The following is a 14347-nucleotide window of genomic DNA, read 5'->3' on the forward strand; positions in this document are numbered from 1 at the left end:
GCACCACGTGCCAGTGGGGCAACTTTGCAATTGTGGATCTTGGAAAATCAAAATCAAGGCTGCCTTTCCATGGAGTATCACTTGCAGATCTTTGCCTGAGTAGGTTAAAGTGTTTTCCCAAGACTTTGATAGAATTTATATTTTAAGAAATGCCATTTGTTTATTTGAAAATTAGAGGACTTCTGTCAGTGCAGTAGGCATGAAAATACTGAATGCATCTGGCTGTTCACCAGGCAACTGAGACCTTATGTGTAAGAGCTAAGATTTACTGAATACCAGTGTAACATTTACGTGAGTTGGGAAGCTAATGAGAATCTAGTAAAACAATTTGAAATTGTAAATGCATCTACACAAGATATTTTAAAATAGCTTTTATCATTTTAAAATTTAAGGTTAAAAGAAATTAAAATTTTCAAATCATCCACAGTCTCCCAAACACAGCATGGAGGCGCAGTGCTCACTGGGTCCATGTTCACCCACTCACCAGGGACTCAGCCACATCCCTGGGGCAGAGGCTGGTCTGGCCCTGTGCTCTGGGGAGGCTGGAGTGGACAGAACAAAGTCCCGGCCCTCCTGAACTTATTTTTGTGAGGCAAACAAAGACTATAAAACACATGTACTGTGATGTCGGATAGTAATAAGTGATACAAGGAAAAGTGAAAGAAGGTAAGGGCTTACAGAGTGAGGGGTAGGTGGTGTCAGTGTGATCTTGGAGGGAGGGTCAAGGATGCCGCTCTCATCCTCGTGAGCAGTCTTAAAAATCACTCACCCTGATTGGCCGCGGCGGCTCACACTTGTAGTCCTAGCACTCTGGGAAGCTGAGGTGGGAGTATCACGTGAACTCAGGAATTCTAGGCCAGGTTGAGCAAGAGTGAGACCCCCCCCTCCCTATTTCTACTAAAAGGAGAAAAAGTTAGCTGGGCATGGTGATGGGTGCCTGTGGTGCCAGTTACTTGGGAGGCTGAGGCAGGAGGTTCACTTTTGCTTAGGAGTTTGAGGTCATCGTGAGCCTGGCTGATGTCCCAGCACTGTAGCCAGGTGACCATGAGAGACTTTCTGTCTCAAAAAAAAAAACAAAAACAAAAAATCACTCATCTTGTGTACTAGTTCATGAGAACATTTATGTGAATATTTAATTGAAAATCAATACGTTTTTGGGCAGCGCCTGTGGCTCAGTCAGTAGGGCGCCGGCCCCATATACTGAGTGTGGCGTGTTCAAACCCGGCCCCGGCCAAACTGCAACCAAAAAATAGCCAGGCGTTGTGGTGGGCGCCTGTAGTCCCAGCTACTCGGGAGGCTGAGGCAAGAGAATCGCTTAAGCCCAGGAATTGGAGGTTGCTGTGAGCTGGGTGAGGCCACAACACTCTACCGAGGGCCATAAAGTAAGACTCTGTCTCTACAAAAAAAGAAAAAAGAAAATCAATATGTTTTCTTTTTTTCTTTCTCCCCCTTTTTTATTGTGGAAATTTTCAAACATTCAGAGTAGACTAATGACCTTGGGGCCATCACCAGGCTTCAGCACTCACCAACACAACAGCTGCTGTGGCTCATCAATACCTCACCCACGCCTACCCAGCCCATGGATCCAGCATGTATCTCTAAGAGAGACCAGATCTGTCTCTTTGGAAACATGTCCACAGTCCCATTGTTACACCAAAAAAGAGATTTTTTTCCCTGCTTAATATAAAAAATCCAGTTAGTGAGAACTTGTTTATAATTGGGCCCTTTGATTTTAAGGACACACAGCAGGGTTCATTTTGCTGGTGTGTCTCTGTGGGTTGTACATGTGACTGTGCCCCTGTTTTTTATGCAGTTCAAGGAGGAGAGGAGGGGTTTAGAGAAAGATGACCTTTTCCCCAAACCTCCCATTCTCAATTATAGAGGTAGTGGTTGGATCAGATTAGAAAGACCAACCCATTTGTCTTAACTTGCTTTTTTTTTTTTTTTGTAGAGACAGAGTCTCACTTTATGGCCCTCGGTAGAGTGCCGTGGCCTCACACAGTTCACAGCAACCTCCAACTCCTGGGCTTAAGCGATTCTCTTGCCTCAGCCTCCCAAGTAGCTGGGATTACAGGCGCCTGCCACAACGCCCGGCTATTTTTTGGTTTTGCAGTTTGGCTGGGGCCAGGTTTGAACCCGCCACCCTCGGTATATGGGGCCGGCACCTTACCGACTGAGCCACAGGCGCCGCCCAACTTGCTTTTTTTTTTTTTTGAGGCAGAATCTCACCCATAGCCCCAGGCCGTGAGTTAGCCTAGCTCATGGCAACCTCAAACTCCTGGTTTGAAGTGAGTCTCCTGCCTCAGCCTGCTGAGTAGCTGGGACTACAATGCCGAACTATTTTTTTCTATTTTTAGCAATAACAGGGCCTTGTCCTTGCTCAGTCTGGTCTTGAACTCCTGAGCTCAATGAATCCTCCTGCCTTGGCCTCCCAGAGTGCTAGGATTACAGGTGTGAGCCACTGTACTTGGCCTTAATTTTTTTTCCTTTTTATTTCTGGAACAAGGATAATCGTGTTAGGGAGAAGTAGTGCTGTGATAACGGAAAACTAACCTGTGGTGCTTACCTCTGGCAGGAGTTGATCAAGAAGAGAATACAATGGGTGTGCTCAGAGCAGGGGTCTGAAGAATGGCTCCTCTGTTTATAACACACCCAACAGGAATCTGGGGTCATTGTGATGAGGGCCACTAAACTTGTGGCCTCCCTATGAACAAATTTCCTACATGAGAAGAAGAAGAAAATGTTATGAAATGTATTTGATGGGTGATCACTGTATAATTGTTTCCACTGTATTGTATGTTTGAAAAATTGCCTGATAAAAGAAGAGAACACAAGGGAAGCTTCCAGGATGAGGGACGTGTTCTTCTATCTCAGCGGTTTTCAGCCTGTGGGTCTCGACCAATGAAAATACACCCTGCCTATCAGATATTTACATTAGGTTTCATAACAGTAGCAAAGTTACAGTTATGAAGTAGCAACTAAAATAATTTTATGGTTGGGGGTCACCACAACATGAACTGTATTAAAGGGTTGTGGCATTAGGAAGGTTGAGAACCACTGTTCTATAGCTTACATGCCTAAAAATGTATTCAACTATAAACTTAAGCTTTTTACATTTTATTGTATACAACCTGTAACTCCAAAGGCAAACAGGAAAAAAAAAAAAAGAGTTCCTGTGAAAAGCAGGCTTAAAAGGAAACAAGTCTGTGATGTGTAGAAGCACAGACAACACTCGGTGCTGGCACCTTGGACAGAGCAATATACGCTAATGCCACCATCCGGTTGCCCAGGTGAGAGAGGGTCTGAGAGGGTCTGCACAGAGGCGGACCCTCGGCAAGCTTTAATAAAACCAGCAAGCAATGCTGGAAGAGTAGGCTGGGCTGTGATGTGGATGGTCAAAGCAGGCTAGTGGACATCATCTCTCTTCTCATCCCCACTTAAAGGGCACGACAGCAATAGCTCCAGTGACTGCCAAGCTGGAGGACAGGAGGTAGTGCTTGGACAGTTTTGAGAGGCAAAGAAGTTTGCTCAGAAGCTTGGGAGACTTCCAAGGACCCGGGACCTCAACACTGAGGGAAAAACAGATGAAAAGAGCAGGCGTGTTCCTTCCTGGCTGTTGCAGTGAGTGGCCGCTGATCATTGTCAGTCAGGTCCTAGGATGGCTCCACTGAGTCTTACTCCCTTTCAATGGAGTAAGCCAAAGACGCTACCCTTGTACTTGGGCTATCTGAAGTATTCCTGGGTGGTCCACAGTTGGTAGTCCATTATCCATTTTCTGTTCAAAGATAACTCAAAGGTAAGGGGCCCAGGCTTGACACAGAGTCTCACTATGTCACCCTGGGTAGAGCGTTGTGTCACAGCTCACAGCAACCTCAAACTCTTGGGCTTAAGCGATTCCCTTCAGCCTCCCGAGTAGCTGGGATTAAAGGTGCCCACCACAATGCCCGGCTATTTTAAGACATGGGTTCTTGCTCTTGTTCAGGCTGCTATCAACCCTGTGAACTCAGGCAATCCACCCGCCTCTGCCTCCCAAGTGCTGGGATTACAGGCGTGAGCCTCTCAGTCTTAAGAGGTTGTACCGAGAGCCTTCCCCTGGGACCTGCTGGGCACCAAGGTCTTGTGATGACCTGGGGGTGGTTCTGCCATCACTGTATCACCACCTAGTGTGTCCTGATTGTGTAGGGGAGGGAGGGCCTAACTGGAGTCTTATCTGTTAGTTTGTACAAAGCTAATCCTAGAACTTCCTGAGGGAAGCGAGTGGTGACAGAGTGAGACTCTTTCAAAAAAAAAAATTTTTTTTTAATTGAAGACATCATTACTCTCTGTCAGAACTTTTGTTCAGCACAAGATACCAGGGGTTTCTCCAATGTGTTGATATAATTCCATCAAAAAGCAATTAGACTGACTGACTGGTTAGACTGTGAGGCTCAGTGCGTTCTGAAATACAGAACTGAAACCAGATGGAGGACCTCCGGATCTCCGTGGGCCCCGCTGTAGTCAGGCTGCTGGGAACTGCTGATGGAGCCAAGGGAAGCTGAGAGAGCCTAACTCGTCTGTCTGCCGGTCAGCTCAGGCTCGGTAAGGTGCTCTTAGTTACAGAAGAAATCAAGGCTACAGAACCCTGCAAGGATTAAATTCCATTCTCAACAGCAACAGGCAAACATTTAGTGTCCAAAGCAGGGCAGGACTTGGGATGGCTTGGTTTTCCCTCTCCCCTACCCATGCAAGTACAGAAGGCAGTGACCCCACAGACTCAGAAAGCGCTGTCTGCAACGTGAGAGATCACAGCACCAAGCAGTCACTGATTCATTTACGAAGTCAACCTTTTTTTGATCATCTATGTTAGGCTAAGTACTAGGATATATAGACAGTCCCTGGAGGGTGCCTCTGGGATCAAATAACTAAAAGGGATAAAGAATAAGACGATTTTTAGACATTCTGCCCCTACCAGTTTGCCACCCGTACACTTAAACTCTCTTGTTTGTTTTATGTATCTAGTCAGCATCCAGTGTAAATATGCAAACACCAGAACATTATATTTATGATTAGATTATAGATTATAAATGTTATGTCAAACATTATGTTGAGATGATTAAATTTGCAATGACCACACAGAATCTGTAACAAATTTGAATAAATTTAGTGATTCAGAATCTATATGAAGAACATTATAAAATTTTAGAAAAAATGTAACAAATCAAATTTAGTTTGACTAAAGAAGCATAGTTTGCTCCTTGATGAAAAGACTCAATGGTGTAAATATGTCAATTCTCTTACTTCAATCTTCAGCATAGTTTTGATGATTTTTCAATTCCAAATGGTTGCCAGGGATATGAAGGAATTTTGAGACGTGGTAGAAATGATCTATGTCTTGATTGTAGTACTGGCTACATAACTGCATGTATTTGCCAAATTTCATTGAATTGTACACTTCAAAAGGGTGAATTTTAATGTATATCAATAAGCCTTTAAAAAATTGCAGTGCCATTTTTATGGGTCTCAACAAAAAGATTTTGAAATTAATCTGGGAAAATGTGAAAAATAGTCATAGGAAGATAAAGGAAGTTAGTGAAAATAAGAGCAAGTAGGAGGGACTTGCCCTCCAAATATTAAGGTCTATTACTAAGCCAGATAATATACTATTTTTTTAAAAGTGTAGTAATTACGTACTATTTAACAGAAAGATCAAGTTAGAAATAAAGTATGGAAAAAGATCTAAGTTATATTAAACCTTACAATATAACAAAAGTACTATATTGAAGATTATTAAAACATAATTTGGAACAATGATAAAAAGATGAAAAGGCTAGATTCTTTTTCTATATCCTCCATTAAAATGAACTCTGATGAATTAAAAATTTAAGCAAAAAAATAACAATAAAAGTAGGAAATCTATGTGAACAGTCACACTATGTGGGGACAGGTTTACGCACAGTGTCCTGGTGAACGCCTTCTCCACGTTTCTGAGGGAGGCAGCCCACATGCACCTATTGCTGAGGGGCGGCGGCTGTGAACTCTACCACAAGATCACACCCCTGCCAGAGCTGGCCAGTTTCTAGGGTGGACCCATCAGATACTCTCTGGAATATGAACAGAGACAGACTGTGGCTGACCGGCAAGGGGAGTTGAAGCAGGAAAGTCCTGATGAAGAGGGCCAGCAACAGGGCAGAGGTCGCCCCAAGGAGCCCTGTGCAAGCTGAAGGGATGAATATAGACCAGTAAGCAAAGGTAGCCCACTGCCAGGGAAAAGAGAAAGTGGCAAGTGCATGGAAGAGAAGTGGGAACCCTAGAAAGGAGACAGGGAATGGATGGGCATGGCTTTGGGCATTGCTTTAGGTATTTTTTTTCCGCTTGAGATAGAGTCTCACTCTGTTGCCCTGGGCAGAGTGCTGTGGCGTCATAGCTCACAGCAACCTCAAACTCCTGGGTTCAAGAGATCCTCTTGCCTCAGCCTCCCTTGAAACTTTGTTTTGCGGCTTCCTGACACAGGTAATGCCTGCATAGTTTATGAGTCAGGAAGTCCCAAAACAAAGTTTCAAACTACCTTGATCAAAACAATAGGGAAGCAGGACCAGTTCTCCCACAGGTTAGACCCGAGATGGAGAACTTAACCTCTTCTTGACCTTTCAGCTTCATTAGGCACTTCCATTGCCATAAAACACTCTAAGGAAACCTCCCACCCCTGCCATTCACCTGATGCCATGCCACTTCCTGTTTGACCACAGTCAAAAGGAGGGTGCCACTCTAATTCTAGGACAACACCACCCCTTTCCAAGAAATGACATGTTTAGCTTATAATTAGCCAGTCGCTCAAATCCAGAGCCTGATCCATGGGGCCAGCTCTCCAATACAGGGAGAACGAGCCTCTGCTCTGTGGAGTAGATTTTCTTTCTTTTTTTTTTTTTTACATTGGGAAAGGTTTATAAAGAAAGGGTTTTTATTTTTGGTTGTTTTTTATTGTAGGGGGAATGAATGTGCTATGGTTCCTTTTAAAATAATTTTCTTAAGATATGCTTTCATGACAGTAGAAAATAAATCGATTCAGTTACCTACCAAAGAAATAAAATATTGATGTTACCTCCTAAGTTAAACATAGCTGGCAATTCTTAACCACTTTCCAAAAAGACTAAGGAACAAGGTAAAAAAGTGAGGATTTTCCACTTCCAAACGATCAGGCAGAAAATACAACCCATCAGCTACAGAATTAGTAATAGCAAACTCTAATGCTTTTCCATACTAGGTACTGTACTTAATTTACACACCACAATTCCACGTTTAACCAATAAATGAGTTCCATTTAACCCTTATAAACTATTAGGTCATGCCTACTATTCTTTTTAATGGCTTTAGGCAAGTAATTGCAGATACAACAATATAAATGCTAATTTCCTAGATGTGACAACTGCTAAAAAGAATTTTCAGAACTACATTAGATATTAATGATAGATCTACAGAGGCTAATTTTAAAGTGCCTATCAGGGCATAATAAATCCTACGGAAGCCTCAGCCTCTGCAATATCACCATAGGTTAATAGCTTTACAAATCATAAACATTGAAAAAAACAAAAAACAAAAAAACCCCCACAAATCATAAACATTAATATGGGACACTCCAAGAAAAAACTGTTCAGGTGGCATCCAGTTTCTTATAGGCTTCTTCAATGAGTGTTAACATGTTCTTAATCTGGGAGGAATTATGAAGAACATCCAAGTTCTTTAGAAGAGCATTCTGGTTTGGAATTAGTGTCAAAATTTCTTGCTGAAGTGTGGGTGCTTTGAGACTTTTCTGAGAAAGTTCTGGACACTACTAATATCCGTTTGAAGCACTTGTTTTAGTGTCTTCTCTTCCTCTTCTAACTCACTTTCCAGACTTTCAATTTTGTTCTTTAGGCTCTGAATATCCTCAGTCATCAATTCCGCAGTCTCTACCATTTTTTCTATTTCTTCCTGCAATAATGCCAGATCTTCTTTCTTAGCTTGCTCCCGTGCCCTTCCACATCCAGTAGACTTGACACAGGAGTTAAATCCTTCAGCTTTTCAGGAGGGACTTTCAGGGTTTCACAAAGTTGTAGCAATCTTTTTTTCAGTAAGTTGAGATGATACTGTATTTCTTCTTTTTCTCGACTACTATTGCTCAAAATTGTTATTATTACTGATTCCATTATTGTTTGCAACTGCTCTCTGCTACTCTTTGAAAGTGGTTGCCAGGTTTTCCTTTTGTTGGGTGCTATCTTTATCTGCTTTGTTTGTCCTTCAGAAAACAGATGGTTTGAATGACTTTTATTTCTTTTTCCTGTGTTTCTAACCTTTTTCTCTGACAACTCTTCATCATCATCAGTTTTCCTTTTTGAATTTCTTTTTAACTGTTGAGACTTGTTCTTGGAAACATGTGGGTTACCAGGCATCTTGATCACTAATTTCTCAGAAACCCTTCGGGAAGCCAAGCTCAAGATAATTCGCGCCCAAACAATCCAAAGTGGAGCAGATCCTGGAGTAGATTTTCTGTATGTATTGTCTAAATAAAACTTGCTTTCACTTTACACCGGCAGCTCACCCCTGAATTCCTTCCTGTGAGAAGCCACGGACCCACTTGGACTTCAAGTGATCCCCAGCATTGGGAGTCACTTTCCTGTGCCACCTGGAGCAGTAGTCTCCAAATTTTGTCATGAAAGCAAACGATTAAAAAAAATTGACACATGTTCTCCACTATATGTACATTTACTTATTTACAAATATATATGTGTACTGCTATATATTTAGAATTTGTTGCCAGGGTGGTATGTGGAAATAGAGAAAAACCCAAAAGGATAAGATAGATAAATTAGCTCAGATGGTAGATACATGGGTGTTTCTTATTCTATAAACTGCATATTTTTTTCATATTCTTAGGTACATTTGCTCTATTTTTTTATAAAAATTAAAATTAAAAATTATTTTTCCCACATTTTATATGTAATTTCTTCCCACACTCCAGTGTTGAGTGTCCTCCTGACCTTGGAGGCCCCTGCCTTCGAGTTCCCGAGCGGTCCGGTTTCATATTTTCTCAGCATTGTCTTACAAGACACACTGGCCCCTCTTCCCCTTTCTCTAAACATTACCAATGAGCCTGTAGTTCCTAAAACGGTGAAAACATGACTAATAGAAAAGCTTTTGTAAATGTGATACCAAGGTAGAAAATATAAAGTAAGTCATTGCTAGGCTTGATTGAAAACATACAACCCTAACCCTATCCCCAGGAAATGCACACCCTAAGAAAAAGAAGGCCAAAAGACATAAATAGCCTCAGGAAAGAATATCGAATAGTTAATAATTTAATTCAAACAAGGAAACTTTTATCTCAGGTTGATACGCACTGACAGAGTGATGTTACTCATTGGGGATGGGGGAGAAATGGACTCTCAGGTGGACTGGGGGAAGGCAAAGTGTGGCCGTCTTTCCAGATGGCAATTTATCAACATACCACAGCAGTGAAACACGGACGCTGAAGTTTATTGTTGCAACGTGTGCTCAATTTGCTTTCAGTGGAACAGAAGCATGGCAGGACTCAGGCTCCTGATTCAGAGCCGGGGGGAGGTCTAGGAAGGAAGTGCTCTTGGGAATGCACCATTGAGGACATTCACCCTGGAAAACGTCCTACCTGGAGATGGATAGCCCAGCTCTTCAGCACACACGCACACTGAGGATAAAGACATTCCTTCCTCTTTTTAGTGAGTGGGGAGGGTAAAGACAATGCTTTCTTTCCAGTGGATCTCTCTTGTGCCTTAAATCAGTGGTCCCCAACCTTTATGGCACCAAGAACTGGTTTCATGGAAGACAATTTTTCCATGGACTAAAAGTGGAAGGGATGGTTTGAGGATGGTTAAGTGCATTACATCTCCACGTCACATCATCAGATATTAGATTCTCATAAGGGGTGAGCAAGTTAGATCCCTCACATGCACAGTTACAGGAGGGATCCTGCCTCTAACGCAGCTGCTGATCTCACAGGAGGTGGAGCCCAGGCAGTGATGGAAGCCACGGGGAGCAGCTGTTAACAGCAGAGGAAGCTTCTCTCACTCACCCGCAGCTCAGCTCCTGCTGTGTGGCTCCATTCCTCACAGGCTACAACCTTAAATCACAGAATCGAAAGACAGCAGAGCTGAAAAGGGATTAAGAGTTCATTTCATTCAACTCCTTTTTCCCCCCCCAGAGGAAGAAATTGAAGCCTACATATTTAAGTAATTTTGATTTGTTTAAGGGAAAAATTATTTGTCCCATAATTCTAAAGGATGCCATCAGAACTCAAGTCCCTCTGGGAGCAGTAGGACCTCCTGGTGCACAAGGTCTTCCCCCAGCCCTGTTACTCTGGGCAGACACTTCCCACGGAGTCTAGTTTCCCTACCAATTAAGTGGAGATTATTCCACCTGCTTTGCTAGTCTCTAGGATTGGCGGAGGCGCAAATGAGCTAAGGAAACGAATGGGGAAACATTCGCAATATACGCGAGAGATTACTAAAATCCCTGCTATATGAAAAGTTCTCAAAATAGAAAAATATTAACATTTCAAGAGGGAAAAGGGCAAAGGATATAAAGTCTATTCATAGAATTACAAATGACCAGCAAGTATGTAAGATGAACCACCACATAAAAGAAGAAAAGCAAATTAAAATGCCAGTAAGTTACTGATGGGAATTCTTCTTCTTTTTCTGGCTGAACTAGTTGAAGCTGGATATGTAAATTGTGGTAACTCTCCAGATATTTCAGTATTAAACTCCTGTAAGTAGGCAGTCTCCTATACAACTGCGACTGCATACCTAAGAAAATTAAGAAAAATTCTGTAAATATCACCTAATTAATATCCAGTTTATGTTCAAATTTCTTCAATTTGTACCACAAATGCCTTCTCAGGTTATTCTTTCCCTCCCTGCCCACGTCCCTCCTTCCTTCCTTCCTTTTTTTCCCTCCCTCCCTCCCTTCCTTCCTTCCTTCCTTTTTCCCTCCCTCCCTTCCTTCCTTCCTTCCTTTTTCCCTCCCTCCCTTCCTTCCTTCCTTTCTTCCTTCCTTTTTCCCTCCCTCCCTTCCTCCCTTCCTTCCTTCCTTTTTCCCTCCCTCCCTCCCTTCCTTCCTTCCTTCCTTCCTTTTTTTCCCTCCCTCCCTCCCTTCCTTCCTTCCTTTTTCCCTCCCTCCCTCCCTTCCTTCCTTCCTTTTTCCCTCCCTCCCTCCCTTCCTTCCTTCCTTTTTCCCTCCCTCCCTTCCTTCCTTCCTTCCTTTTTCCCTCCCTCCCTTCCTTCCTTCCTTTCTTCCTTCCTTTTTCCCTCCCTCCCTTCCTTCCTTCCTTCCTTCCTTTTTCCCTCCCTCCCTTCCTTCCTTTCTTCCTTCCTTTTTTTCCCTCCCTCCCTCCCTTCCTTCCTTCCTTTTTCCCTCCCTCCCTTCCTTCCTTTCTTCCTTCCTTTTTTTCCCTCCCTCCCTCCCATCCTTCCTTCCTTCCTTTTTCCCTCCCTCCCCCCTCCCTTCCTTCCTTCCTTCCTTTTTCCCTCCCTCCCTCCCTTCCTTCCTTCCTTTTTCCCTCCCTCCCTCCCATCCTTCCTTCCTTCCTTCCTTTTTCCCTCCCTCCCCCCTTCCTTCCTTCCTTCCTTCCTTCCTTTTTCCCTCCCTCCCTCCCTTCCTTCCTTCCTTTTTCCCTCCCTCCCTCCCATCCTTCCTTCCTTCCTTCCTTTTTCCCTCCCTCCCCCCTTCCTTCCTTCCTTCCTTCCTTCCTTTTTCCCTCCCTCCCCCCTTCCTTCCTTCCTTCCTTTTTCCCTCCCTCCCTCCCTTCCTTCCTTCCTTCCTTTTTCCCTCCCTCCCTTCCTTCCTTTTTCCCTCCCTCCCTCCCATCCTTCCTTCCTTCCTTCCTTTTTCCCTCCCTCCCTCCCTTCCTTCCTTCCTTTTTCCCTCTCTCCCTCCCTTCCTTCCTTCCTTCCTTTTTCCCTCCCTTCCTTCCTCCCTCCCTTCCCTCCTTCCTTCCTTTTTCCCTCCCTCCCTCCCTTCCTTCCTTCCTTCCTTCCTTCCTCCCTTCCTTTTTCCCTCCTTCCCTCCCTCCCTTCCTTCCTTCCTTCCTTCCTTTTTCCCTTCCTCCCTCCCTCCCTCCCTTCCTTCCTTCCTTCCTTTTTCCCTCCCTCCCTTCCTTCCTCTCCTTCTTTCTGTTCCACCTAGGATCTAACCCGGGTTCAGGTCGTATTTCACTTGGTTCTATTTCTTCGGTGTCTTTCAACCAGAACAGGCTCTTCAGATTTTTTTTTTTTTTTAATGACATTGATTTATTTTTAACTATCTAGCCAGTTTTCTTGCACAATATCCCACATTTTGGATCTGATTGTTTCTTCATGGTGTCACTTTCCTGAAAACATGAAGTTGTGCCTAAAGGCTCCATTGGGTTCAACATTTTGGGGTGTCCTGGGCAGCACGTGCTGCCTCCCACTGGGACGTCAGGCTGCCTCCCTCTCCCTGGTCCTGTTTCCTCCCGTGCTTAAAGTGGTGAATCTTCTTCTCCCGATACCCCTTCGCCCAGAGGTTTTAGCATCCATCTACTGTTGATCTTTGCCTGCGTGGATTATTAATAGGGGGTGACAAAATAATGATTTTTCTAATGTTATCATTCCATGTTCATTAGTGGCATTCTTCTGTAAAGAACCCTGCTGCTGTACCCCTTTCACTTTAGAGCTCACAGATTATTCTCTACTGGATGTGTTGATATTCTAAAGCAGTCACTATTCTTTCAGAAGCTTAAATCCATCCCTACTCATTCACATTCAAATTCACATTCGCAGGGGTTTCCCTTCCTTCTTCTATTTTAGACTTGTGTCACTTAGAGTGAAAATCTTGGTTTCTCCTAAGTACATTGATTTAGCATTGGCATTATCCAAAAATACATCAAATAGTTTCAAATTACAATTCAGTGTCACAACTAATAGAACTACTGAGGGAAGTTTCCCATTTCTTTGCAGTTCTTTCTACACTTTGAATGTATCTCACTATGAATGTACAGGGTCCTTTTCAAAATTGATAAGGATCGGACCTTTACTAAGTTATTTATGTTATTAATTTGATAGACATTAGGTTTGTTCGTGCTGTTTGTATTCAGTTTCAGGATTTGCTTTTTCCTTCGATTTTTATATTTCAATTTGTTTTTGAGTCTATAAATCACTTACATGGTTCAAAACTCAAAATCATACAGGAAGGCATATTCTTTTTTCTTTTCTTTTCTTTTTTTTAGAGACAGAGTCTTACTTTGTTGCCCTCAGTAGAGTGCTGTGGTGTCACAGCTCACAGCAACCTCCAGCTCTTGGGCTTAGGCGATTCTCTTGCCTCAGCCTCCTGAGTAGCTGGGACTACAGGCGCCCGCCACAAGGCCCTGCTATTTTTTTGTTGCAGTTTGGCTGGGACCGGGTTTGAGCCCGCCACCTTCAGTACATGGGGCCAGTGCCCTACTCACTGGGCCACAGGTGCCGCCCAAGAAGGCATATTCTTATGGTTTCTGCTCACCCTCTAAGGCACCATTGTCATTAGTTTCTGGTTTATCCTTCCCATGTTTCTCTTTGCAAAAGTGAGCAAATATGTCTCCTTTCTTACATAAAAGATTGCATCCCATATACCCAGTTCTGGATTTTTGTTGTTTTTTTTTTACATGTAATATATTCTGGAAATTATCAGTTCACGAAGATCTTTCTAGTTGTTTTTAATGGCTGCATAACATTCTGTCATGTGGATACAGCACAATTTATTCAGTCAGCCTCCTCTCAATAAACACTTGGGCTGCTTCCAGTCTTTCACTATTAAGAACAGTGCCACAGGGTGGCGCCTGTGGCTCAGTGAGTAGGGCGCCGGCCCCATATGCCGAGGGTGGCAGGTTCAGACCCAGCCCCGGCCAAACTGCAACAGAAAAATAGCCGGGCGTTGTGGCGTGCGCCTGTAGTCCCAGCTGCTCGGGAGGCTGAGGCCAGAGAATCGCGTAAGCCCAGGAGTTAGAGGTTGCTGTGAGCCGTGTGATGCCACGGCACTCTACCCAAGGGCAGTACAGTGAGACTCTGTCTCTACAAAAAAAAAAAAAAAAAAAAGAACAGTGCCACAATAAATAACCTTGCGTTTACAATGTTTCAGTATTTGTGAAAGTGTATCTTAAGAATAGGTTCCTAGAAGTGGTTTGGCTGAGTCAAAGGGAAATTGCATATATAATTTTGTTAGTATTTACTAAGTTCTCCTCCATAGCAATTGTATAGTTTTTTACCCACCGTTTGGCCCAGTCTGCCAACAGGATGTGCTGCCTGTGATCCAGTTGGTGAGAGGGTGTGTTTTCAATATGCATTTCTCTTAAAATAAGGAAGAGTGAAGC

The 14347-nt window shown here is 43.4% G+C and overlaps 1 non-coding gene and 1 pseudogene across 1 annotated transcript; one reads left to right on the plus strand and one right to left on the minus strand.

The window, feature by feature from the left end:
• Positions 1-2599: 2599 nt before the first annotated feature.
• LOC128571477 (small nucleolar RNA SNORA11) lies at positions 2600-2727 on the plus strand. Its single transcript, XR_008375884.1, has one exon. It is a non-coding gene; the product is annotated as a small nucleolar RNA SNORA11 (small nucleolar RNA).
• A 4900-nt stretch (positions 2728-7627) lies between these two features.
• On the minus strand, positions 7628-8455 carry LOC128570451 (centromere protein Q-like; annotated as a pseudogene).
• Between the last annotated feature and the right edge of the window lie 5892 nt (positions 8456-14347).

Source organism: Nycticebus coucang, chromosome 18, assembly GCF_027406575.1.
Source record: "Nycticebus coucang isolate mNycCou1 chromosome 18, mNycCou1.pri, whole genome shotgun sequence".
Taxonomy (NCBI): domain Eukaryota; kingdom Metazoa; phylum Chordata; class Mammalia; order Primates; family Lorisidae; genus Nycticebus; species Nycticebus coucang.